Genomic DNA, 27,662 nt, shown 5'->3' with positions numbered 1-27,662 from the left:
CAGAAAATAGCACACTTTTACGCTACGCAACCGTTGCTTTCATCCGGTGAGTGCAGATTTAAGATATTATATAAAATATCCTCTCTATGTTGTAAAACAAGTAAGAGAAATCGCTTGTGCTCTGAGGAAGATTATAAACAGGAGTATGTCTTATAAGTTCTAATAAGGCGATTTGCTTTTGTTTCTGATTGATTTCACATTAAACTTGGCAATTCTAACAGAGGAATATGAGATTTGTATTGTCCTTGGGGTCCTTTTACTGAAAATTGTTCTTTTGTTTAAGTCATGCTTCTCTTTTTTTTTTTTTTTTTTTTTAAGTCATGCTTCTCTTTAACCTGAATAAATGTTGTTTTAGGCAAATCAGATGTGGAATAGATAATGAGGGAACAATGGTGTGGCGGAATAGAGGAGTAGAGATAAACATTGCATTTAGTCCAACTTCGTGTCACTTCTCCCAGCTTCATGTTAGCTGTCTTATCTCAGGAACAGGAAGCATAGCTTTGTGTGAGAATTCCTGTGAGTTAAAGGGTCAGGGCCTGTGTTATCTGATTGCCAGGAAGACTCACGGGGTTGTCCTCTTATTTTTAACCTAAAATAGGGAGGAAAAAAAATTACATCTATACATATTAAAAAGTAAGTGTATTTTGATTTCAACTGTGCCTTCTTACAGTCTCTGTGTGTTATTTCTGGCAAAGGATTGTTTAAACTTCTTTGGGGAAGGAGCATGCAAACTTCTCTTGTTTCTTTTTGTCCTGTTTGCTCACATTTTACTGTTGAAACTTTGCACACAGTTTATTTTCTTAATTTTAATTACCTTGAAATGATACTGAATAATTTTCAGTGCAGATATTTCAACGCAAATACCTTGGAAGTTAGTAAGCTCACTTTTCTGAGAAAAAAAAAAAAAACTACCTCAAATTGTACATTGTGCTTAATTCCTCATTTACCCATAAATAAATTCTATTTTAAATGTGCTGCATGTTTTTTAAAAATCATAATTTTCAGGAAGTGTTCCTAGAAATGTTTTAGAAAAGATTCTTTTTCAAAAGAGGAAGATTTAGTATTACCTGTTTTCATAAGTGCCAAAATATTGCTGCCACTGACTTTGTTTAAAAAGCAGTTTTCTTAACAAGGTGACTGCATTAGATGTTACCTAGTGAATGAAGTGAAAAATTGTGTCTTCCACACTGCTGATTTAATAAAATACAGAGATCTGTGTTGTTACTATGTTTGCATTCATTTAAACTTTTGAAAGAGCAGCTCCTATAAATTTTGAACAATCATTTAAAAAACAAAACTGACTAAAGTAAGCTTCTTATATTTTGAGATGTATAGTTTCTGTTTGCTAAAGTAAATTAATAAATGGAAAAAAATATTGAAAGAGTTGCTTCACAATAAAGAGTGAAAATCTTGTAAGGAAGAATGAACGTGGTTTTGCTTATACGGCAATTTTAAGGCATTATATAGCTCTTATTTTTCAAAGATTTATGGAAAACTATCAACTGTTGCAAAAGTACGTAATAATCTTAACTTGAATACAAGAACACTGTGTATAAGAAAGATAATTATTTTTGAGCTATTCCTATGATTTGGTAGAAGCTTCTTTCAATAATCGCAAAACAAGACTGACAATTCCTTTTCTGGAGAACGAGTTTATTATGTTTGTCACCTGTTATATTCATTCTTTTTTTGCCCACATCCACATTTCCTGGCTATTTAGTAGTGCTCCAGAAGAGTGAAAGCCATTTTCTGAAAGAAAATGTTGAAGTTTTTTATTTGCAGGAACCTTTTGAAAATTATGTTTTTAAAATTATGTTTTAGATTTTTATGTTTTATGTTTTAAAAATACGTTCTCATCAAAAGCGCCAAAGTAGTTTTAATAAGGTCTTCAATATGATCTTGATCTGAATAGTCAAGAAAAGAGATATTGATTGTTTGGGTTTTTCTTTTAGTATGTCTTGTTAAGTAAAGTTAAGGTGTGGCTGAGAGTTATAAAAGGCTTTGCCAAGAGATCAGCCTTTTGAAAATTTCTCCCTATGGTATCAAGATTGTAAAAGAAAAAAAAAATGTTTACCCTTTATCAATCCAGAGACCAAAAATTAAAGGCAACTTCATTATTTTCCTTGATGATAGCTAACTACAGCTCAGGAAGTTACTATGCTATGGGGAGGGGCTACAAGAGAGCAGGGTTCCCTCTAATGGAAGGAAGCACATAAATTGTGATAAAAGACAAAAGATCTGCTGCTTAATTTTCTTACCATTTAATCCTAAACTACTATCTTTCATCTTTTCTGTTCATATTTACTTTTGATTGTTTGTAGAAGTGAAAGCATATTATAAAAACTGAAATCTACCTCAACATTTTTCTATAGCCATAGTTTTAAGCCGGTATATATTTTCTTATGTAAGGCTAATTTTTCTACAGAAGTTTCAATTATGTATTGGATTAATAGGAAACAATGCAAATATGTTTACAAATTAATTTTAGGGTTATTCTCTTGGCGACATATAAAACATATTGGGACTTTATTGTTCTTTCCCTAGATTACTTTATTACACCAGTTTAGAGTGTGAGTGGAGTGTGTTTGTATTTATGAGCACCCACAGTGTGATAGTGTGGCTGACCTATCATGTGCTAGGGTTCTGACCCTCTTTGACTTACTGCCTTAATTCTCATAATCACTAAATTTCAGCATTTTTCTGGACCCTTATAGAAGTAGACATCAGTTGTAGTAAATTTATGCCTTCTCTATTGAGGAAATATGTTTTATAGGCTGTATTCTTGTTTTGATTATATTTATTAATGTTTTTTAGTATATTTATTTTATCAAAACATAGGGCAGAATTTATAGAATTAGATCTATTGTCTCTGACATATTATGGGTCCCCTAAAGGCTTTCTAGAGAGTGGCAGTGTGGTTTATTATTACTCTACTTATAGATAAAAAGCACAGTGCTTGTTCTTCTTTGTAGATACTTGGATCTTAGGAAGCATGTCTTTCTCAAATGATGAAAAACTCCAGAATTTTCTTTTTTAAAATTGTTTCTTTTACTATTAGCTTTCATCTCTTTTTTTTCTGGAACCCTCTAGGAAATGTATGTTGAAGCTTCATAGTATACATATTTCTTAAATTTTCTTTCACACTAATTTATATATTTTTCTGGTGAATTTATATATTTTTGATGAATTACTCAGAACTGTCTTCCAATTTACCAATTCTTCTTTTGCTTATGTCTATTCCAGAATTTTTTTCCTGACTATATATGTTTTCCTGGGAATTCTAATTGATTATTTTTTCACAGACACTTTTATCTCTACCTATTTTCTTATAAATTGTATTGATGCTTTTTTTTTTTTGTATTTTTCTGAAGCTGGAAATGGGGAGAGACAGTCAGACAGACTCCCGCATGCACCGGACCGGGATCCACCCGGCATGCCCACCAGGGGGCGACGCTCTGCCCACCAGGGGGCGATGCTCTGCCCATCCTGAGCGTCCCTATGTTGCGACCAGAGCCACTCTAGCGCCTGAGGCAGAGGCCACAGAGCCATCCCCAGCGCCCGGGCCATCTTTGCTCCAGTGGAGCCTTAGCTGTGGGAGGGGAAGAGAGAGACAGAGAGGAAGGAGAGGGGGAGGGGTGGAGAAGCAGATGGGCGCTTCTCCTGTGTGCCCTGGCTGGGAATCGAACCCGGGACTTCTGCACGCCAGACCGACACTCTACCACTGAGCCACCGGCCAGGGCCTATTGATGCTATTTTTAAATTTGTCTCTTTAGCAATACTAAGATGATTTCTTTGAAAATCTGAAATTGTCATTTTCATGTCATTTGGAATGACTTCAATGCATGTTTTGTTTTGTTTTTTAATTTGCTGGTGATTTTTTTTTTTAGTATGATTTCACATGTTTTAGAAGTTTGGTTTTCTGTCCCAACTTAAGTGATAAGGATTTTTAAAAACTCTCTCTCTTTCTGTTAGCCTCGTCCCAGTGCTATTGTCATAGAGTTAGCCCTGCATGCCCTCCACCCCAAGCTCACAGTTTCTGATAATGGATGTATCATAGACCTAGTCGCCAGGTCAAACAGCAGTTTGTTCCAGGTTTTGCCAGGCAGGTTATAGCTGATGCTTCTGGACTTTCTACCTAAACAGCTCTGTGTAAGACATGGCTCGAGGGGAATACTCAGTTATTTTTCTTCCTATTATCTCAGATTTCAGTCAGTATACCTGGTGATGCTTTGTACTCCCTGTAGACACACCTTGTGCTGATTTGTATTCCCCGTGAAAAAGTGTAGCACATCAGTTACCACACAGATACCTTGACGAAACTAGTTATGCACTGCAATTCACTTTTCTGTTTCTATTTTATCAGTGGTCCCCAGTTTTTCCTGTGTTGTTGATATCACTGTTACATTATCTTATTTAATAGTTTATCTAATATTGTTATATGTTGAAAGCAAAGGCAAGAGGCTCAAACCATACTTATGCAATGCCATCTTGGGAAGAGTGGCTTTGAAGTCAGAAAACAAAATATGGGTTTACATTTTGATTCACTTATTTACTGTTACCTTAGGCAACGTCTTTAATTACTTAAAAGTCTCCCTTTCTTCTCATCAAAAATATTGATAGCAATGCTTATCTCATAAGGCTGTTCTATTGAATCAGATAATGTATGGAAAATGGTAAGCTTGTACTTAACCAGATTAAGTGTGCAAATTTCATGGAAGTAAAAGCAACCAAAACCAAGACAAAAACCAGATGCTACCAATTAGGTAACAAATAAATGGTAATAAAAGTGTAGTCTAGACTTTGTCTTTTGTATTTTGGGTGACTACAACATTTTAAGTTTTAATATATAAATTAAATTTCTAAAGATGAATTTCAAGTGTGCTAGATTTCATGTCTAACAGGTAGGTAGGTGGTCTGTTATACAATCAATATACCTTACTTAGTAGGTATAAATAAATTATTCAGAGAATCTCAGCATAAAAGGAAGCATTTCTCCAATGGCCATTTTGTTATAATTATTTTAAATCTATGTAGCTTAAGAGTGGAAGAGATAAGTGACATAAGAATATGTTGTTCTTTTGGCTTGATTAACTGTATATATATTGCAGTTTCACCTTAGGATAGGTTTCTTTTAAGGTGACCAATCGTCCTCCTTTAGGGAGAACAGTCGTAAGTTCTATCCTCCCTGGAAAAGTTTCCTCCTACATGTCCTCCTTTTTGATATTGGAAGACTAATCTGTAAATGTCCATATTTGTTTGATGCAGAGTCGATCCATTATGTGTGATATGCCGTATTTGTATCTAAATGAGTACCTTTTTCTTACAATTATTATTACAAGTTAATAGGCATGTAAGCATAATTACAATACAAAATATTACAAATATTTTTATTATGCATTTATCATATTATAGTGTATTATTGTTGCAATGAACAAAATGTTTCTTTTATTTATGATATTTTCTTCAATTTATTTTTGTCCTCTTTTTCATTGTAAAAAAGTTGGTCTCCTTAGTTTCTATAATAGTGAAAAAAGAGAGAAGAAAGGTCTTTAGTAAGGGTTTTGGATGGTCTTGTTTTGTAGCTAATTGATAATTTATTATCTATTCAATATTAATGTCTTTTAAAAAATTCTGTTTAAACCAGAATTTAAATTTACAATATTGGCAGAGAGTATGTTTGACTGGGTGGGAAATTAAAAATTTGTGAAATAAAACATTTCTGAAAATCAAAAGGTTTTAAAAGAAGATGAAGAAAGATGAAGATAAAGATGAAGCAATAACTTGGAATTATTGTTTCAGTTTGAAAACAGAGAAAATAGAGGCAGGTCTCTAAGAAACTACTACCAATATATCCTCAAGTAGAGCACTTATGAAATAGATATATTTTTTTTCCTACCATTGGTTTCTCTCCACCACATGAGCTCTCTTTTATTTCAATTTGTAAAAGATCTTTGCTTGTTCCTAAGCACTCACTTCAGTGCTCCTTCCTTGGCTTTCTTTTCTTCTCTTGCTATCTTTTCTCCTCTGTTTATCTTATCTTTACCATTGGCTAATATCATTATTAGCCAATTTCTAGTCTATTTCTCACCCCCAAAATATCAATCAGTATATCCAGTCAGCCACAGGTATTTAACATGTAAAATCCTTGTCAGAAACCTTTCTGAATTCAGTTTGTCATGTACCTAGTTGCCCCATATGAAAACAGAGCAAATAACTTTGGCTTCTTTTCTTTTTTTTTTTTTTGCATTTTTCTGAAGCTGGAAACAGGGAGAGACAGTCAGACAGACTCCCGCATGTGCCGGACCGGGATCCACCCAGCACGCCCACCATGGGGCGACGCTCTGCCCACCAGGGGGCGATGCTCTGCCCATCCTGGGCATCGCCATGTTGCGACCAGAGCCACTCTAGCGCCTGAGGCAGAGGCCACAGAGCCATCCCCAGTGCCCGGGCCATTTTTGCTCCAATGGAGCCTTGGCTGCGGGAGGGGAAGAGAGAGACAGAGAGGAAGGCGCTGCGGAGGGGTGGAGAAGCAAATGGGCGCTTCTCCTGTGTGCCCTGGCCAGGAATCGAACCCGGGTCCTCCGGACGCTAGGCCGACGCTCTACCGCTGAGCCAACCAGCCAGGGCAACTTTGGCTTCTTTATATTTATCTCTACTTACGCATTTAAGCTTGATGGAATAATAATTCTCTTTCTAAGTATAGTTGACCATTGAACACCACAGGTTGAACTGTACAGGTTCGCTTATGCATATAAATTTTTTAATAAATATCTGTACTGTTTTGATCTACCATTGGCAGTCCATGGAGGCAAAAGGCCAACTATATGCATTAATCTACATCATTTTTACCTAAGGGACTTGAGTATACATGGACTTTGGTATCTGTGGGAGATCCTGAAACCAATCTTCCAAAGGCCCTGACTGGTATAGTTATATTTTGGGGGAGTCAGAAGCTATATGTGGATTTTCAACTTAGTGGGGTTGGTGCCCCTTACCATGTATTGTACAAGGGTTGGCTGTATTTCTATTTCTAACCAATTCTTTTTTAGGTTGATTATCTTATATTTACTGACTTTTTAGCCTTCTTTATTTATTGTTTCCCATCTCTTCCAGCCTAGGCATGATAGGTACCTTTACATATTTTTTTTAAACATAAAACCAGATTTATTTACCGTCCCCCCCTCATTATATACAGTATTTCACACCATGCTATTGTCATGCAATATACTGTGGAGTTATTTCAGGTTATGCAGAGAACTGTGCTACATACTACAAGGAATGGACCATAAACACAGCCTATCTACTGAAACATTAGTCTCACATGCAACACTGAAAAAGTTATAAAAAAAAATGGGAATTTAAAAGGGCGATATTCCTTTCTCAATGGAAAAATTAATATTCTTTAAAACAGTTGAGAATTATGCATCAGGAGATATCATTTATTCTTATGCCATATTTTTGAACCTAGCATCTTAAATATCCAGCTTTCTATCGTTGAAGCAAGTTTATCAAATTTGTATTTTAAAAAATGTGCAATAAGAGCCTACTATATATCAGGCACTATGACAGGTATTAATGTGAATGTGGAAGTGAAAAGGGCAGGAATAAAGAGTGCTGAGGGTGGTGGATGGCTGAGAAGTTGTTGAAAAAAATACTAGTTCACTCCTGAAAAGCCTAGTTTGGACATTATCCTAAGGACACTAGAGAGCCATTTAAGTGGTCCAATAAGACTTCCAAATGGTCAGATATTGTCTTTACATTGATAGAAAAATATTCTGGGACATGAATAATAGTTAAAACCATTACAGTAGATTCTATCTCTAAATAAATTTCTTAATCTGGCCATAGTAGTTACTTAGAAGGTTAAAAAATAAGTTTAGGTTTTCTGTAAACAGCAATATTTTTGTATATATAACTTCTTCCTTATAGTCTCAAACTTTCCCTTGATTAAACACTTCAAGAATCACTAGGTTACATTAAGAATAGTAGTAGATGATTTGGTCATACAAAAGAAGGAAGTCCTGCCAATTCAGACAACATGGATGAACCTTGAGAGCATTAAGCTAAGTGAAATAAGCTGGACAGTGATAGACAGATATCCTGTGATCTCACTATATGTGGAGATATATAACAACTGAAGTCCTAGAAACAAAAAACAGATTAGTAGTTTCCAGAGTTAGTGGTTAGGATTAGGGGAAAGGGGTGAAGATGATCAAAAGGTATAAATTTACAGTTTTAAGATAAATGCATTCTGGGTGTATAATGTATAGCATGGTGACTTTAGTTAATAGTACACTAATATACTAATGTACATATAAAAGTTGTTAAGAGGCCCTGGCCGGTTGGCTCAGTGGTAGAGCGTCGGCCTGGCGTGCAGGAGTCCCGGGTTCAATTCCCAGCCAGGGCACACAGGAGAGGCGCACATCTGCTTCTCCACCCTTCCCCCTCTCCTTCCTCTCTGTCTCTCTCTTCCCTTCCCGCAGCCAAGGCTCCATTGGAGCAAAGTTGGCCTGGGCGCTGAGAATGGCTCTATGGCCTCTGCCTCAGGCACTAGAATGGCTCTGGTTGCAACAGAGTGATGCCCCTAATGGGCAGAGCATCGCCCCCTGGAGGGCATATCAGGTGGATCCTGGTCAGGGGCATACGGGAGTCTGACTGCCTCCCCGTTTCCAACTTCAGAAAAATCCAAAAAAAAAAAAAAAAAAGTTATTAAGAGAGAAAAATCTTAAAAGTTCCATTACATGAAAAAATTATAATTATGTTAGTTGATTGATGTTAATTTATTGAGGTAATCATTTCATAATATGTACATGTATCAAATAAGTATTTTGTACATCTTACACTTATACAGTACTCTCTGTAAATTATATCTCAATAAAACTAGGAAAAAAGAACATTACTTGGTTAGAAAAGAATGCTTGATAAGATCAATATTTATGGATCAATAAGAGAAGAGTTCAAAGGAGAGGAGAAAGAATGGTCAAAGAAATATCAGAATCATCGAAGCCAAGATTATTAAAGGTTTGGTAGCCTTTATAAATATATTCCAAAATTAAGTTACTTGCATAATAAAATACATTTTTGTTTTTATTGTGTAGGATTTTGTATAGGGTTGTAAATTCACTGTCACAATTATGAAATTTGGAAGAAAAGTCATAAAAATATAAAGAAACTAAAACCTTAAATAGATCTCTATAGCATTCTGTGACTTGGCTTCTCTTTAATATCTGCCAGTCACTTAGTGGAATGACTATTTTCACTAGGAAAATGAAACTTCCGAGAAAAAAGCATATAATTAATAAACTATGTATTTATTGATGTACTAAATGTATGTTTTATTCAAGGTGGAGCAAAAGTAAGTTTACAATTGAGAGTATACAAAACAGAATTGATTTTTATATTATTATTTATTATTGTATTATTTTCCATGCAAACAACTATAAACCTACTTTTGCTCCACTCTGTATTCTCCATTACCCATAGATGTTATAATATAGATCAATTTATTCTTCCTCTCATAATATACTTTACTTGACAACTTTATTTGCCAATGACACATGTGATAAGGGATTAATGTCCAAAATTTATAAAGAACTTACAAAACTCAAAACACAAATAATCCAATTAAAAGTGGACAAAGGACATGAATGGACACTTCTCCAAAGAAGGCATACAGATGGCCCATAGACATATGAAAAGATACTCAACATAACTTATCATCAGAGAAATGCAATATAAAACCACAATAAGGTATTACCTCATACCTGTCAGAATGGCTATCATCAGTAAATCAATAAACAACAAGTATTGGCGAGGAAATGCAAAATAGGGAACCCTCGGGTACTGTTGGTAGGAACGAAGATTGGTGCAGCCACTGTGGAAGCAGTATGAAATTAGTTAAAAAAATTAAAAATGGACTTGCCTTATTCCTTAGTGATTCCACTTCTGGGAATATATCTGAAAAAAAAGACCCTGACACTAATTTGAAAGAATATATGCATTCCTATGTTCATTGTATCATTACTTACAATAGCCAAGATCTGGAAGCAGCCCAAGTGCCCATCAGTAGAGGAGTAGATAAAAATGTGGTGATATATTTACACAGTGGAATACTTCTCAGCTGTAAAAAAAAAAAAAAAAAAAAGAAGGATATCTTACATTTGTGACAGATGGATGGACCTGGAGAGCATTAGGCTAAGTGAAATAAGCTGGTCAAAGAAGGACAAATCCCAAATGATTACACTCGTGTAGAATCTAATGAACCAAATAAACTAACAAAATAGAAACAGACTCATAGAGAAAAGACTGACAGCTGACAGAGGGGAGGGTGTTGGTGGGCTTTGTGAAAAAGATGAAGAAATTAAGCAAAACAAGAAAAAACTCATAGATACTGACAACGGTATGGTGATTACCAGAGAGAAGGATGAGCTGGGAAGGAGAAGAAGATACAGAGACTTGACTTGCGGTGGTAAACATGCAATCAATATACAGATGATGTGTTATAGAACTGTACACATGAAACCTATATATATTTTATATAATTTTATTAACCAATGACCCCCTAATAAATTGAATTTAAAAAGACAACGTGAATCTAATATTTTCTCTTTTTTGCCTTTTATATCTGGATATTGGCATATTCTCATCTCTACCCTCATCTTTTTTATCAGGACTGACCTCAGCTCTGGGGAAACCATGGCCGGAGCTATCAGGACTCTTTATCTTGTGATAGTAATACCTTGCCATCATGACATTTTCTATTCACTCAAGTCTTTTAGGTTTTTTATTTTTTTATTTTTATTAAACTATGCTTAATTGCTGGTTCTCAGATTGCTCTGAGATATAGCTATCTTAATCTTTTTTGAGAATTTGTTTTTTACTTGTTTCCAAGAAAGTCTATTCTTTTTTATATTTGTTTTCCTATGATATATTCTCATTTATTAGTTTCTCTTTCCCCTAAGAGCACAACAGTGTCTTTGTGGTTTTCTTCTGGCCTTTCAGTTGCATTAATTTGTTTTGTTTGGCTCCTTTTCCCTTTCTTTCTGGAAGGTATCGCCAATTTCTGCATTCACCTCTTATAATTTGTTGCTTTGTAGGGAAATTCCTGTGCAATCTTTCTTTCATTACTCTACTTGTATTGCCATTGCTAGTTGCTTTAAGGCTCTCCTACACTGTTCATTGCTGACACAGTCCTCCCATCAAAAGAAATTTCACTTCACTTTCTATAAAATATCTTTCTCAATAAAAAATACACAGTTAAATCTCAAAACTAAATGTGATATTCTTTAAGATCAGTCTTTTCTGTATTAAATTTTGATATCTTTTATCTACTGATAATTGGCTTTCTTAATGTTCTCATCTTCTCAATCAATATTTCCTCATCAGATATAAATTAGTAAGATTAGATTTCATATGTTTTTGAAGGCAGAATACAACAACACAATGTAGCCAGATTTTTAAGATCAACATTTAATTGTACTATTTATGCACTAGAAATTGCATAGCAAAAATGTCACAAGAATATGGCCCAAATTATCTAAGTTTAGAACAATTTAATCAACATTTTTTTTTTTTTTTTGTATTTTTCTGAAGCTAGAAACGGGGAGAGATAGTCAGACTCCCGCATGCGCCCGACTGGGATCCACCCCGCATGCCCACCAGGGGGCGATGCTCTGCCCCTCTGGGGCATTGCTCTATTGTGACCAGAGCCACTCTAGCGCCTGGGGCAGAGGCCAAGGAGCCATCCCCAGCGCCCGGGCCATCTTTGCTCCAATGGAGCCTCAGCTGCGGGAGGGGAAGAGAGAGACAGAGAGGAAGGAGAGGGGGAGGGGTGGAGAAGCAGATGGGCACTTCTCCTGTGTGCCCTGGCCGGGAATTGAACCCGGGACTTATGCACGCCAGGCCAACGCTCTACCACTGAGCCAACCAGCCAGGGCCCAATTTAATCAACATTTATAATTCTTTTCTTCCGTGGATAGAAAGAAATGATCAATGCTTCTTAAATGTTATTAAACTTTTAATCACTGTTATGCATTTACCAAATCAATTTAAGGCATTCATTGGTTGATTAAAAATAAACAATCATAAACAGAAATTTAGAAAAGCAACATTGATGCTTAATTCACACACAGAAATCAATTGATGGACATCCTTAACCTCTTTCCAGACACTGTGGCAGGTGCTTAGGGATCCACAGAGAAACATCTGACATATTCTCTGCTCACTTGTGGCTGAATAGCATTAGAGAAGATTAACTAACACTTTAAAAAAAACCTTTTTAGAAAAAGGCAGAAGGTTAAGATATTTTTCAGAGTATAAAGCATTATCAAATTAATGTTATGGAGGTATCAAGTAGGTGAAAACATTCTAAATGGATTGAGTGGATTGAAGCATTATTTAATACCAAAACATCTGCTTAGCCTTGAATAATGAGAATGATTGGGACATATGGCTAAGAATTAAAAATGTACCCAAATGGTTTCAGTGCTAGCCAGAAGGTTTAGGGACTGATTCTATACAGATGTATCAAATCCCAGGGGAGAAATAATGTCCAAGTGGAGACACTGTTAGATCCAAGCAGCAGCATGGGGGTGGGTTCAGCACTGGAGGAAACATGAGATGCTCATTTGAATTAAGGTAGAGTCATTCTAGCAAATCCATTCAAAATAGGACCATTATGGCATTATTTGTTATTCTCCACTGTAAGGATTGGCTGACCATTCAGCAGACCTATCTATGCTAGTAAGGCTACATTCACTGATGTAATAGATAAAATTTCAGCATCTTAGAAGTTTAGAACTTAGAGCAGTGTGCTTTGGATAGCTTTCTGCTCATTGATTTAAGGACTCTGTTTCTTTTCATCTTGCAACTTCACCAACATCCACCTCCACAGCCTCAAATTATAAGTGGACACATGAAAGGGTTCTATGGTAGTGACTTGGAAGTGAAAATGATCAGTACCATCCACATTCTGCTCTTTAAAATTCAGCCATCTGACCTTAACGTGCTCAATTAACTCGGGTCCATGTCAACTATCTACATCCCCAAGAAGAAGAGTCCTAGACACTAAATCAGATAACATACTTCTATTATATGTACAAAAGTCTGAGTCAGGCACTGCTATGGACACATTTATAACCAAGATACACTTTTTTCCTTGAAAGTCTTAGCTAGAACCATATACAAATAAATGTTAACATAATACCAGATGTATTAGGTACTATAAGAGAAGGATAAAAAATCTCTTACAAAGGAAGGGCTTTTTTGGAAGAGGCAATGTTTGAGCCAGAGCTTAAAGCATATAGGAGTTCACCATCAGGTAGAGAGGGAAAGGACTCCATGTAATGTGACATGAAAACCAGTAGCATCAAATGACTAGAGATGAGAGTCAGACCTTTTATTACCCTGTTTATAGTTCAAGAGTCATTTCAAAATCTGTACCATGTGTGAAGGAATATTCAAAACATAGAATGAAAGAACTAAAGGATGGAAGTCATGGGGGGCTCCTTGACCTAAGGCAATGGGAGTAGAACTGAGAGAACAAAACATTTGAAAAAGTGTATTTGAAAAGATTTTGAGATCATTTACTCTGGTGAATAATCCAGAAATTTGGCATTGCACTGACAGAGTCCTCTTAATTATTTTTTCCTTTTTTGTTGAATTTTTGTGGTGCACTGGTTAACAACCTTAGACAGGTGTCAGGTAAGCAATTCCACATGCTGTATTGTGTGTTCAGCACCCCAAGTCAAGTCTCTGTCCATCATCATTCATCTCCCCTACACCCTCCTTCACCTCCCTCTGCCCGCTCCTAATCCGGCATATCTACACTTGTCCATGTCCATGAGTTTTTTTTTTTTTTTTTTTGCTCAATCCCTTCACCTAGCCCTGCAAACATCCTCCCCTCTGAGAGCCGTCAGTCTGTTCTCTTATCTATGAGTTTGTCTCTATTTTGCTTGCTAGTTTATTTTGTTTATTGGATTCCACATATGAGTGAAATCATGTGGTACTTGTCTTTCTCTGACTGGCTTATTTCACTTAGCATAATGCTCTCCAGGTCCATTTAAGCTATCGCAAAGGAAAAGATTCCCTTCTTTTTTATAGCTGAGTAGTTAATTCTTGGGAATTATTTGATGAGTTTCAAAGAACATTTGGAGTTGATTTCAATAGCTAAGGACCTATTAAAATCATCCCAGTCAAGAGCTTTTTCTGGGTTTGAACAGTGATGTCTCTGGAACCCTTGAATTTCAGAGAAGCACAGAGAGATATTCTAGTGCATCCACACATTTTTTTGAAAAAAAAAAAAAAAGTTCTGAACGAAAAATAACACAAGATAGATGACCTACCCCTTTTTAAGTTCCAAGAAGGCAAACATATTTCTTTTATCTTAAAGTGCCTTCCTTTGACCAAAATCCTCACTCAAAATTATCTTCTAGACATCATCGGGATATAGATATTCTTTGTAAATTTTACAGAGTGAAATAAATTTTAGAGAGTTTGAAGGTTTAATGAGTCCTTTTAATCCTGCTAGACTTCAGTGAAGGGAAGGATATCACTGGAGTGCTTCACAATTGCACATGCCAAGTTTCCTTTGCACACTCTAGAATATTCATTACTTAAATTTAGCACTCTGGGAATGAGGGGTTGGAGAGCCGCTTTCACCCATTTTTTTATGATGCAGAGAACTATTTAAATGTTTAAGGACTAAAATAACCTCTTGAACTCCCATTAGACCTGCTGGTAACAATTTACTAGATGTAAAACATTAAATAATATTGAAGTAACATCTTTAAAGCCTTGGTTTCCAGGTGTTCTTCCCTAAGAATATGTTTCCATTAGCTACTGAAATGTTACTCCTCAAAGAAGAAAGCTGAACCTTTGTTATGTTCAAAACAGAAGATCCCCATCAATTCCTACAGAGAAGATATAACAAAATTTAGATGACAACCAGAGTGTTATAATTGTTATTTTTAGATCAATAATTTATCTAAAATGATTCAGGGAAATCATACTTCCATTAAGTATATTATATGCTATGTTAAATAAGTTGAGACTGCCAATTGGAAATATAATAAAATAGCAAGATTCAAATGAAAGCACATTAATTATAATAAAATTTTCATCCAATAATATGGTTTTCAAGTGAATTTCAGTTACAAATATTTATGTTAGTATAAATTTATGTGCTAATGTGTAGGTACTATTTATGTGCTTATGAAGTGATTTGATATAAGATGTACCTTTCCTTTTAATAGTGGTTACATTTTCAAAATATTAAAGATGAGAGGGCTTCCTAAAAGTATCTAGACATGTATTAGTCCTGTTCATTGATGATGTTCAGAAAATAGGGAGAAAGTAAGTGGAAAAAGGAATAAGTTATCAGAAAGTAAGGGTTGAGCTTAGGCTATCTTTTATTTGCCACAAAACTTATCTGGGCTCTTAGTTTTTATCCATGTTCACTACACTATCCACCACATAGAGTTATTCTGAGTAACAATTATTGCATGTTCCCTCATTCAGAGAGAGAAGTATAAAACAATCCTATAGTCTTTCCAGTATTTTCTAACTATGATGGCTTAATTTACTGCATTCTCATGGCCCATGTTGTTTCTTTTTGATCATTCACAGCTCTCTGAAGCAATCTTGTTACCATTTCAATAGTATACAGTGGGAAGTAAAATTATTCTGTTAGTAGTATGTATTTATTTATTGTTCTGATATTCCTTATCACCATTTTCTTCTACTCTGTAGAATGATACTACAGAAGGAATAAGTATTTAGGACAGGGGTCCCCAAACTTTTTACATGGGGGGCCAGTTCACTGTCCCTCAGACAATTGGAGGGCTGGACTATAAAAAAAACTATGAACAAATCTCTATGCACACTGCACATACCTTATTTTAAAGTAAAAAAACAAAACGGGAACAAATACAATATTTAAAATAAAGAACAAGTAAATTTAAATCAACAAACTGGCCAGTATTTCAATGGGAACTATGCTCCTCTCACTGACCACCAATGAAAGAGGTGTCCCGTCTGGAAGTGCGGCGGGAGCCGAATAAATGGCCTCAGGGGGCCGCATGCGGCCCGTGGGCCGTAGTTTGGGGACCCCTGATTTAGGATATATAATTTTTTTTTTTGTATTTTTCTGAAGCTAGAAACGGGGAGAGACAGTCAGACAGACTCCTGCATGCTCCCGACGGGGATCCACCCGGCACGCCCACCAGGGGGCGATGCTCTGCCCATCCTGGGCGTCGCTCTGCCGTGACCAGAGCCACTTTAGCGCCTGGGGCAGAGGCCAAGGAGCCATCCCCAGCGCCCAGGCCATCTTTGCTCCAATGGAGCCTCGGCTGCGGGAGGGGAAGAGAGAGACAGAGAGGAAGGACAGGGGGAGGGGTGGAGAAGCAGATGGGCGCCTCTCCTGTGTGCCCTGGCTGGGAATCGAACCCGAGACTTCTGCACGCCAGGCCGACGCTCTACCACTGAGCCAAACGGCCAGGGCTATAATTTATTTTTTAAAAGCAGAAAACCTGAATAGAAACAAGGAATAAAATCAGTCTCTGAAGCTAAGTCTGAGTGTATAATAATAGGCTAACCCTTTTGGTGCGGTACATAGTAGTATAGGGATTTGATATACAGAGTGAATTTCACGTAGACATGATTTGATTGGGCTAAAATATTTATGATTAATATAAAACATTTTCCAATTTAGAATAATAGGCACACATTAAAGTAAGAATAAATAAACTTTGTCAAATATCTTGAAAATTATAAAGGAATTGTTGGGTCATCAGTGAAAATATTAGTTAGGATGAATGAGAATTCATGTCAGTGTCTTTGGTTCACTTTGGTTTGTTTTCCTATCCTTTTATATGTCTTTTAAATGGTAGGATGTATCTATCTACTGGTTCTTTTGTATAGGTAGGATTTTAATTCACCCACCTTCATGTTTTTTTCTCCAAGGAGAGAGAATTAAAGTTTCCTAACATGTATAAAAACTATTAAGCAGTGGAGCTACATTTTATCATTTCCCCTTGCTTTTCAAAAGCAATAACATTATCATCATTCAGAAATGGTTACAGTAATCTTGACACTTCACAGAGAAGATGTTTATTATTCATGGAAAATTTACAAATGACTGTTGACTCTCCCAGATTGCTAAAACAAAGTAAAATTAATTTTTGATCTTACATATCTAAGATATCTATCTCCAGCTTAATAAGCATCAGGAAGAAGATGAACTGAAAGGGAGGAAATACAATCTAACAGTAAAATCTGCTTAGTTATGGAAGAAAGTTCCAACGGAAAAGGTGGAAATGCCGGCAGTTTGGATAAGTAAAACCCAGCTGGACAAAGTGCTAAATTACATTTAATGAGGATTTATTATTGCTCTAAAAAGGAATCCTTCCCATATCTCATTATCACTTAATGAGCTGATTACTAAGTTGAAAATTTTAAGTAATTTGGGCAAATTGAAGTATAGAAATAAAACATATACAGCAAATGAAATTATCCCTTTAGTGGGATTTGCCCACTTATGAATATATAGCAGGTTCTGAAAATCGATAGGCTCCCTAGTTCCTGTAATATTGAGAGCACAGTATCTATTTGGCAAATACATACTAGTTAAATTAAATTGTAACTATATATATAGTGACACCTTAAATTATGCTAGAAAATACATATTTGTTTTAGTGAAAAGCATTTAGTAATAGTACATAGATCTGATTACTTAAATTGTTTGAAATGCAGAAGAACATGGCATGTTAGAAATGATGGGCGGGCTGATAACTTAAATTTGATTATAGCAAGACTGAGCTGAGCAGCTGCTAAGATTGCATAATGATATGTGAGTTTCTCATCAAGCCTGTAATATGTTTCCACTAATATAGATTAAGAATGTCTGGATGAACTATAATTATCCCTGTGGCTTCAGCATAACATAATTAGGTTTTACTCATGCAAGGTGCTTTTATTAAGTGAAAAATGATGTTTAAAAGTTATGGTCACAAGAACCATTCAACTAAGGATGAAAACATTGGCATTCATAAGAGTAATGTGAAAAAAAATATTTATCTTTTTCTTATATAGAGTTTTCAGAATTCAAAGTCTTGTTTCCACGACAGGCACATGAAAGATGATTTCAGTTATGCTGAACCTTTTGCTGGAGTTTGTGCCCTATGTCCAGAAAACAAAACGGAAAATGCAATCTTTGTCTGCTTTATAAAAATATAGTAGAGATCAACCATTCTTTAAGTATCTGATTGCTCTTTAATTTTGGAGAACTCAGCAACCCAGCAACAACAACAAATACAATAATGAATTCATTTCAGGGCCTTCTTATCTTTCCTATCACACGGGAAAGATGTGCTGTGTCTGATACCTGTATATAACTAGGTATATTAAATGGTACACATGACATGTTTTAAAATACTACCTTAAAGTATATAATGAGAGGGGTTATGTTGACCAATAAAATTGTGAATGAAAAGCATTGTGTTTATTTTGATGTAAGGATTGTAAAGCAGCTGTGATAGGGTAAATTAAAAAAAAAAAGTTGAAACTGGAGTGAAAAAATGGAAATTCAAATTCCAGCTCTGAAGTGTGGCAGGCTGTTTCTAGGCAAGTTTCTTAATCTCGCTGAGCATCAATTTATTTTTGGTAAAATGAGGCTAATAAATCCTACCAGCATGGGCAGGCTGTTGAATAAAATGAAATGACATAATTTATGTGAACCATCATTGAAAGAATTTTTACTTAATCTGCTTTTGAAAAATAATTCACAAGGAATGTGAAAGAATCATAACATAATATAAAATATAATAGTTTATATTCTCTCATCTCAAAGAAGGGAATATGAAATAAATTAAATAATGTTTTTTAAAAGAATACCACATTTAAAACTATCTTTTATTTATAGGATTGAGAATTTAATCTTTAATTTCAGAATGTTTCCAACTTTTTTTATTTTCTTTTTTTTTTTAAAGATTCTTTTTTTTTAAATTTTTTATTTATTCATTTTAGAGAGGAGAGGGAGAGACAGAGAGAGAAAGAGAGAGAGAGAAGAGACAGAGAGAATGAAGGGGGGAGGAGCTGGAAGCATTAACTCCCATATGTGCCTTGACCAGGCAAGCCCAGGGTTTCGAACCGGCGACCTCAGCATTTCCAGGTCAACGCTTTATCCACTGCGCCACTACAGGTCAGGGCTTATTTTCTTTAAGTGAATTATTTAGCTCTATTTTCTCTAATACTCTGAGCAGAGTTGAATGATTTTTAATATTTATATAATACTTCTGAAAATATTTCTCAACTATTTCTTAAGCCTGCTTTTTGAATATTTAGGAGAGTTTTTTTTTTCTCTTTTATGCTTATATTTTTTCACACACAATATTTTTACCTTGGAAACTATATACATAAGATGTGGCTTTAAAAAAGTATGAAAACCAAGTTGTTGCATAAATTTGGTTATTGAAACAAACGCTTTTGGACACTCTATTTCCTGTTGGTGGTTACAGTAATGTAGACATAAATAACACCAACTTTTGCTTTCCATCATTTCACATTTATTTGGGACATTCCATGGTAAGGTTAAATAGGATGAATTAAGTGAGGTGATAAAAAGGAAAAACCATATCCTGCAAGTATTTTATAGTATGGTAATAAATATGAAATATACAAAGTAAGATATGAACAAATGACAAATGTATTGCAAGCTACTATGAGAAATGAAGAACTATTAGATTGGCAGGAAGTTTTATTTGTACTTTATCTATTGAGATGACACATTTGTTTTTAATAAATTATTTTACCTTTTAGAAATATATTAATGCTAAATAGTAAGTTAAACTTGGGGTTTCTTTATTTTTCTTTAGTAATAAACTATAGTTAAAGTGTAATCTTATTTAATAAATTATCATTCTTAACCAGGACCTAGTGTTCTGTTAATTAATTGTCCTTGTATGTTGTATAAATCAAATTGTTAAAAATTAAACAACTGAGATGACCAGAATTTGTTGGGTTCATCAAAGAATCATTGAAGAATTATAATTTTAGTTTTAAAACACATTTAATGAGTAGGTCTTTGTGCTATGTGCTTTCACACTCAATTATCACATTATTCAATTTAGAGATTTGGAAACTGAGGCTTAGAAAGATCAAATGCCTTGGTTAAAATCAGTTTCCTAAATTCGTTGCTCTTTGTGACTACACCTTGAGGGGGAGAGACTTCTAAGAAAAAGTTACTTCCTATTCTTTTTCAAATCTGAAACTTACCAGCAACCACAGTTTTCCTCTGACATTAGAGAACTTATAATTATTGCTATTCTTTCATGAGACATAATCTTAGATAATACTACTTACCAAAAAAAAAGCTGAATTAATATTTTCAGAAGAACAAAGGGAAATAACTTACAGTTACAAAATTTTTACTACGTTTAGATCTGTTTCATTACTTTAAACAGCAACATGATGACCTAATATATGGACATGTCATAATATATTAAAACATTGCTGTATTCTTGGATGTTTTTATATTGTGTCTGCTGCTTCATTATTTCAAACAGCCCTGTAATAAGCACAACTGTTTATAAAAGGAATTGTTATTAAAAGATGTATTTTTAAGTCATGCCTTCAAAAATTTTTTGACAGTTTATATTTCTACCAACAGTATGTTAAGTATCACTAATAAAAGAAAATGCAGTAGATTGAACTATACACATAATAAATCATATGTATAATAAGAAATGCATATGTAAATGTATAATATAATAACTTGATTGAAGTACACTATATACCTTTAAGAAAGGGAATAAAACTTGGGAAAAGGAAAAAGAAAAACATTTTTTTAGCAAATATGTGTGTGTTGGTTGCATCTTTTACAAAGAAGATGAGTTTATATACTGTTATGTATTATAAAACTTAAAATAGAGACTCACATGTAATTAATATAGAGGTTCAAAGTAAACAGTGTGCAAGCATCAAATATAAATTTCATAGCTATAATAATGGCATTCTGATTCAAATATGTATGGATGTATTTTTTTAAAGACTGTATTCAATTTTTTTTTTTTTCAGAAAGGAGAGTGAGAGAGAGAGAGAGAAGGGGGGAGGAGCAGGAAGCATCAACTCACATATGTGCCTTGACCAGGCAAGCCCAGGGTTTTGAACTGGTGACCTCAGTGTTCCAGGTTGATGCTTTATCTCACTGAGCCACCACAGGTCAGGCTGTCTGGATGTATTTTATGGTCTGAGAATTCTCATTTGCACTAGCATGCAAATTATTTTTGTAGGTAAAAATGATAAAATAGTCATACTGTCTTAGTTTTCAGAACAAATCATTTCCATCTGTACCACTGAATAAGCGTAGTTCTGATTCAACCATATGAGTAACATTACATATGTTTTTAAAAGTCACTATTTGCAAAAAAAAAAAAAAAAGTCACTATTTGCTGAAGATCTTAAGCAATTCATATGCTCTGCCTATGGTTAGTTTTGGCAATAAGAAGAAAAACAGCTAACAGAACTTTAAGCTGTATCTAGAAATAGTGCCGACTGAATTTAAACTGAATTTGTAATTTATTCAGTAGCTTCTTTTCCTTCCTAAATTCTGAGGTTTAGAGTTTAACTTGGATTTGTTTTGTCAAGTTTAGCTGTTGTCAAAGTCCATGTCTTTGTCTATCAATAGTTGACCTAATAGATGTGTCCTATGTTGACATTTTGTTCTTTTCAAACTAAATTGTTTATATAATGTAGATGTGTTATTTTCAGTGGGCTCTACTTTAATATGGGTTCAGAAAATCATGAAAATTTTACCAATTATTTATAAGTATAAGGATTTTGAGTAGAGTTTTGGGATAAATCATTTATTCATTTAATTAATATATTCTTATTTATTCCTGAATAAGAACGATCACATATTGAATGCCAATCATGTTCTTAGGTTTATAAAGAAAATAGCAGTATAGAAAGATTGGAAGTATGAAATCAGTGAGTGCCATAAAATATGAGAGTTGCTATATGAGAACTTTGTACAGAGAAGTATAAAAATAACTTTTATATTTAACCAGGATTATCAAGGAGCATTATTATTATTATTATTTTTACAGAGACAGAGAGAGTCAGAGAGAGTGATAGATATGGACAGACAGACAGGAATGGAGAGAGATGAGAAACATCAATCATTAGTTTTTCACTGAGACACCCTAGTTGTTCATTGATTGCTTTCTCATATGTGCCTTGACCATGGGGCTACAGCAGACCAAGTAACCCCTTGCTCGAGCCAGTGACCTTGGTCCAAGCTTGTGAGCTCTGCTCAAAGCAGATGAGCCCGCGCTCAAGCTGGTGACCTCAGGGTCTCAAACCTGGGTCCTCTGCATCCCAGTCAAATGTTCTATCCACTGTGCCACCACCTGGTCAGGCTCAAGGAGCATTTTTTTAAGTGTGGACGCTCCAGCAGAATGAGGATAGACAGGAACAAGATTATTCATGTACTGTTAGAGTATGTAGAAAGGTTTGGTGAGAAATAAGAATGACAATAAGGGGGAAAAAAAACAAGAATCAGATTTTGGAATCATTAGAAGCCCTGTTCAAGTCCTTGAACCTTCTCCTTTAGGTAGAAGACCTATTTAAGGGTTTTCAGTAGATCAAGTGAGCTGCACATTTTAGATAAAGACCATTGACAGCAATACAGAGAAGAAATGATTCATTCAGGGAAATTTAAGACGTAAAATAAAGCCAGAGTGGTGGTGATGGCAAAGTGAGGGGTTGAGGCACGATATATTAAGGAAGTAATATTGATGAAATTGAGTCAGTGATAAAATTTGAACAATGTGGAAAATATGGGTTGATTCCCAAGCATCTGTCTTGAGTTAATGGATGCATGATGATGCTATCCAGCAATAGAAATGGAGGGATGGTGGGAGTTAAAGAAAGAAGCTGTATTTAGCAATGTTTTATTTAAATTGTGGAAATGGCAAGTAGCCAGTTGTGTTTGTGAACCTACAAGTTAGAGCTATTGATTTGTTGGTCATCAGCAGTTAATAAATGGAGTGTTAATATTACACAAGGTAAAATGTTGACTAGAGGAAGAATAAAATTAAAAGCACAAATGTGCAGAAAAATAAAATTTAAGAGAAGCAGAAGAAGCCAGTGAAAGAGCTCGCCAAAAATAATCTGTGAGGTGTCGCTATTTGGAGTTACGGAGGACCTCAGTGAGGTCAGTTTCAGTAATGGGGTGGAAGTGGAAGCCCCCACTCAGTGGCATGATAATATTAAAAATAAATGAAAGAGTTCAAATGAACAAGTTCATGTTCTCTTTTGAGGAACTTAGCAGTGAAAAAGAAGAAAAGACTTTAACTTAGAGGCATGTATTAATTGTCAAAGTAAGAGACACATGAGTATTATTAGTGATTTCTGCAAAAGGATCTGGTAGAGTGAAAAACTGAGAATATAAAAAATATGAAAATTATTTATGAAGTGCCTAAACATGATGTAGCATAATTAGAGAGTTGGCTATTATTTTTATTATCAAGAAAATTTTGTGGTTGCTAAAGCAAAAGTTATGATATTTTACAGAACATCTTGTACACCGTGACCTTATCGAACAAGTATTTTTTAAATTTACAAAGGCAACATGGGCAAAAATAGCAGTCTTGCCTCCCATTCTCCTCAGTTCTACCATGGACAAATACGTTTCTCCCTAGACATGTTTCTTTAATAAAAGACACTGGTATCTACCTCCTTGCTCAGCAAAAAACGTGAGTCATCCTCCATTTTCACCATAAGTTTATTTTTCAAACATCTCAACCACATTTTTTTCTGCCCATTTACACTACTGCATTCTAGCTGAAAGTATCAGTGTGTTATGCCTGGACTACAATGGCAGCTTTCCAACATTTCTTCCATTTACCTAGAGCACCCCCCATTCCCTCATCTATACTCCACTTAGCAGCCAGGATAAAAGTCATAAAAACATTCAATCAAATCATGCCATTCTCTGGCTGCAAGCTTCTGTAACTCATAGTGAGCATATAATAAATGAGAACTGCTATCACCACCGTTAAAATTTCTCTTCCCCTTTTTCTTTTAGTTGTCCCTTTTTTTCCCTTCAATTCTCTAATAGCAAAGTCATTAAAATAACTTGATCATCTTATTTGAAGCATATAGTAACTGAGATTTATGGCAAATACAGCCAGCATCGATGTGGTTTGTCTGTATTATAAACATTTGACCCCTAGTTAATGTTTTGTTTGAAAGAAATGGAAATAAACCATCTTTTATATCACTGTTTTATTTGATGTCCCAATCTCCAGCCATAAATAAGATAATATGTAATCTTTGACATTTTTCTAAATAGGTAACAGATAATATTCATATACACACCATGTGTTTCAAGGATATAAATCAGTGATATTCTTAAGTAAAAAGCATATTCAATAAAAAGAGAACACTCTGGTATTTGATATTGTGAAAAATGCAAATGTTATGACCAAAATTTCTATAATAGCAGTGATTAGGAATTACTGCTATATAGATTACTCTTATATATATATAAGAGTATAACATAGGGCAATGAGATCTGATTTTTTTTAAAGGAATGCACTAAATTTAATTTCTTAATTCTGAAAATAAGGCACTTCAAAAAAATCTGTGCAGATCTCGTCTACTGGGAAAAATTTACTCCAAGGAAGGTAGGATGAAGTTGGCAAGTATGAGTGGTCAGAAGCTGGTGGCGCAATTAATTATGATTTGTAAATGTCATAATTCTGAAAAAATAATATTCTTATGTAATGGACTTGGTCACAAAAGCAGAAGACATAGATTTGAATTTCAGACACTCCCCATGATTATGCAGATATATCATATATGTAATAATATATACTATAGTATAATATATGTTAGAATTTTACTTTTATGATATCTCCCTTAAAACACTCCTTCTGCCGTAAGTAGATGTGTATAAAAAAAACTCATCTTTGTTAGCTATGAAGTTGTGAAAGATATGAAACTAATCATTAAGGAGCATTAACCAGCTTCAGTTCTATTGGTAATCAAGTATGTGACCATGGGCCAGGCTCTGGGCTTGTCATTTCTTTAAAATAAAAAAAATAACAAAACAGTTTTCCTCAGCCCTCCTCTTATAGTTTCATTCTGCAGGTTGATTCTTTTTGGTGAAATAATTTGCTTCTTCAGTATATTGAATGTTATATTAAAGGAGTTTATGAGGAATCTGAAGCCTTCCTTGCTTCAGAAGCATTCCTAAGTGACTTGAGATAGTAGCCTTTGGCCTGTCTCTCTCAAGGGAACCTAACTTAGTGAATATTCTGCTCTCTGTTCTTTTAATATTAGAAAGAACTGTTATTTTAAGCAGAACTTAGACTCGTGTTTAGTACATTATTTTGGACTCTTCGTTTTCCATGGTTTTAATGGCTGTATTTGCAATGCAAAAAAATATCCTAATTGCCTTATGTGATAGTAATTCTAAAATAATATTTCCAACGTTTAAATTAGTGTAATTCAACTAAATGGGAAAGCAGTTACTTTCATTGGTTTGAGGCATGATAAGGAAGGAGTGGAAAAGGTGCTTTAGAAGTCTAGAAATTCAGTATTTTATATGTGACTATGGCATCCTATTTTGCAAATTTCTACTATAAGCAGAACACTGAACTCAGTGCTAAATATGAAACAGTAATTAAGAAAGGATGTGCAGGATAGATCTCAAAGTTGCTCTTCCATGTGAAATCTATTTACTCATTTGCACATGTGGAATTTTCATCTCTATAGTATGTTATTAAGCTTCTCTCTGAGTCTGGAAGTTGACACAATCAAATCAATAAGCAAATGAAAGTTTCCTTTTAAGGCATTCAATGAAAAAAATGTGTTCCTTTTGATTTTTAAAAGATTTATCTGTGCACAAAATGTCTATCTACATGTCAAATATCAGATGTTTAGCTAAGTATTTTGGGGGCCAAATATATTTCCAAGGTTAAAGAATATTCAATATTGGCTCTTATTAGAACTGCATAGCAAAATCTTGGTACCTTGCTTATATGTACATTCTTTATTATCATTTATATGGCTGGAGATATGTTATATTTAATACTGTAATAAACCAAGATCACCAGAATTAAGCTTCCTGAAGGCAGGTCTCTTATCTGTCTTGTTCAGCATCTTGTTCATTATCTAGTGCCCAATTCAGTACCTGGTATATATCAGAGCCTTATTAAAGCTGTTTTAAAATAATACTATGGAAAGAGATATGTTAAAGCCTTGAGACTTAGCATCTGGTCATAGTGCTCTCTCTAAGCTAAGATCTCAGTCAAACCATATCTCCTTCATTGGGTCTCATTTTTCTCTCATCTTTTAAAAACAAGGAATTTTTAGATTGATGAGGGTTCTTCTTATTTTATAAAGGTACTTGGCAATTAGTATTACATCCAAATAACCTTGCAATTACATTTTTAAAATAAATATATTTAGAGGTGCTATAATTACTAAAATTAAAAATTAGTTTACTTGGTATATGTGCTTAAATTTTCAGGATACAGAATTCCTTTTATTGCAGTGAAACATTGACATAAAATTTTCTCCCAAAGAAAATGTGCATTAAAAAATAAGAATGTAGTGGTATAATCTCTTGACTTTAAGGAAAGTATGGATTCAGACTCAGAAGAAATTATTTCTTTGGTACCGGCAGGTCGGGGTTGAGTTTGAGGGCAGGCAGGCTGGAGCTCCTAGCACTAACAGTGGTATGTGAATAATTAAGAGAACATCCTACTTTCCTGAGTTTAGACAGTATTCATATTAAATGAAAATTATAAGTCTGATGGCATCCTTGTGGAAATCTGGAACAGTTATGAGTCAAATATCATACAAAATTTATATATTATAAATTGATGTGTAAAGTACATTTTATTGATCCTCCTCAATCACGCTAATTTTCAGATCTTCAAGAATTTTACTGGGATACTTGTCCAAAAGAAATTCCAAGAATTCTATCAAAATGGTAAATAGAACTTATCACCATATGATCATATTTGTCCATTAGTCATTAATATAAGTTTCTTAAGTATTGAAATGAGAAATATGAATTACTGTTCTTTATTGTTCTTTTTAACTGTTCTTTTTCTACAAAAAAATGTAAAACCATTAGAATTTCCTTTTATTTTTAAATAATCATGCTGGAATGTAAGTACATGGAATAGAAATTTGTCGACTATTTGTCAATTCCTCTAAAATCCAAAACATAGTAGAATGTATGGAATTTAATTTCTCTGCTATTAGAAAACTTTTGTAAACCATATGTAGGTAGGATTGCATGTAGAAATACACATTTAAAATTCTCTTTTCAGATAATTGTTTTATTTAATTTTTGAGCTTCAGTAGATACTTATTTATATTTTTAAATGATGTGAAACCCTCTTACATCCTGACACCTTGATAAACCAGTCAAACCTTACTTTAGGATTGACATTCATTAACAGTTTATTTTCTCAAGTTTTCAGTTGGGAGATATGAAGTCATTATTCATCTTGTGAAACCACATGGAACTAACTGAAAACTGTCCCCCTTGAAACTTGCTGTTTAAGTTTGTGACAGTCGTGGAGTCAATCAGATTGGCTCTTAAATCCTTAATCAGTGTTGGATGTGAAGGCAATGTCTAAAACAGT

The 27,662-nt window shown here is 34.5% G+C and overlaps 1 long non-coding RNA gene across 1 annotated transcript; it reads left to right on the top strand.

Moving 5' to 3' along the window:
• Positions 1 to 27,633, top strand: LOC136393271 (uncharacterized). The gene is made up of 3 exons (XR_010749070.1): positions 1 to 46; positions 26,938 to 26,998; positions 27,498 to 27,633. It is a non-coding gene; the product is annotated as an uncharacterized lncRNA (long non-coding RNA).
• Positions 27,634 to 27,662: the final 29 nt, after the last annotated feature.

This window comes from Saccopteryx leptura, chromosome 2, assembly GCF_036850995.1.
Source record: "Saccopteryx leptura isolate mSacLep1 chromosome 2, mSacLep1_pri_phased_curated, whole genome shotgun sequence".
Classification (NCBI taxonomy): domain Eukaryota; kingdom Metazoa; phylum Chordata; class Mammalia; order Chiroptera; family Emballonuridae; genus Saccopteryx; species Saccopteryx leptura.
Note: the sequence above shows the minus strand (reverse complement) of the source record. Positions and strands in the feature narration are given on the sequence as shown.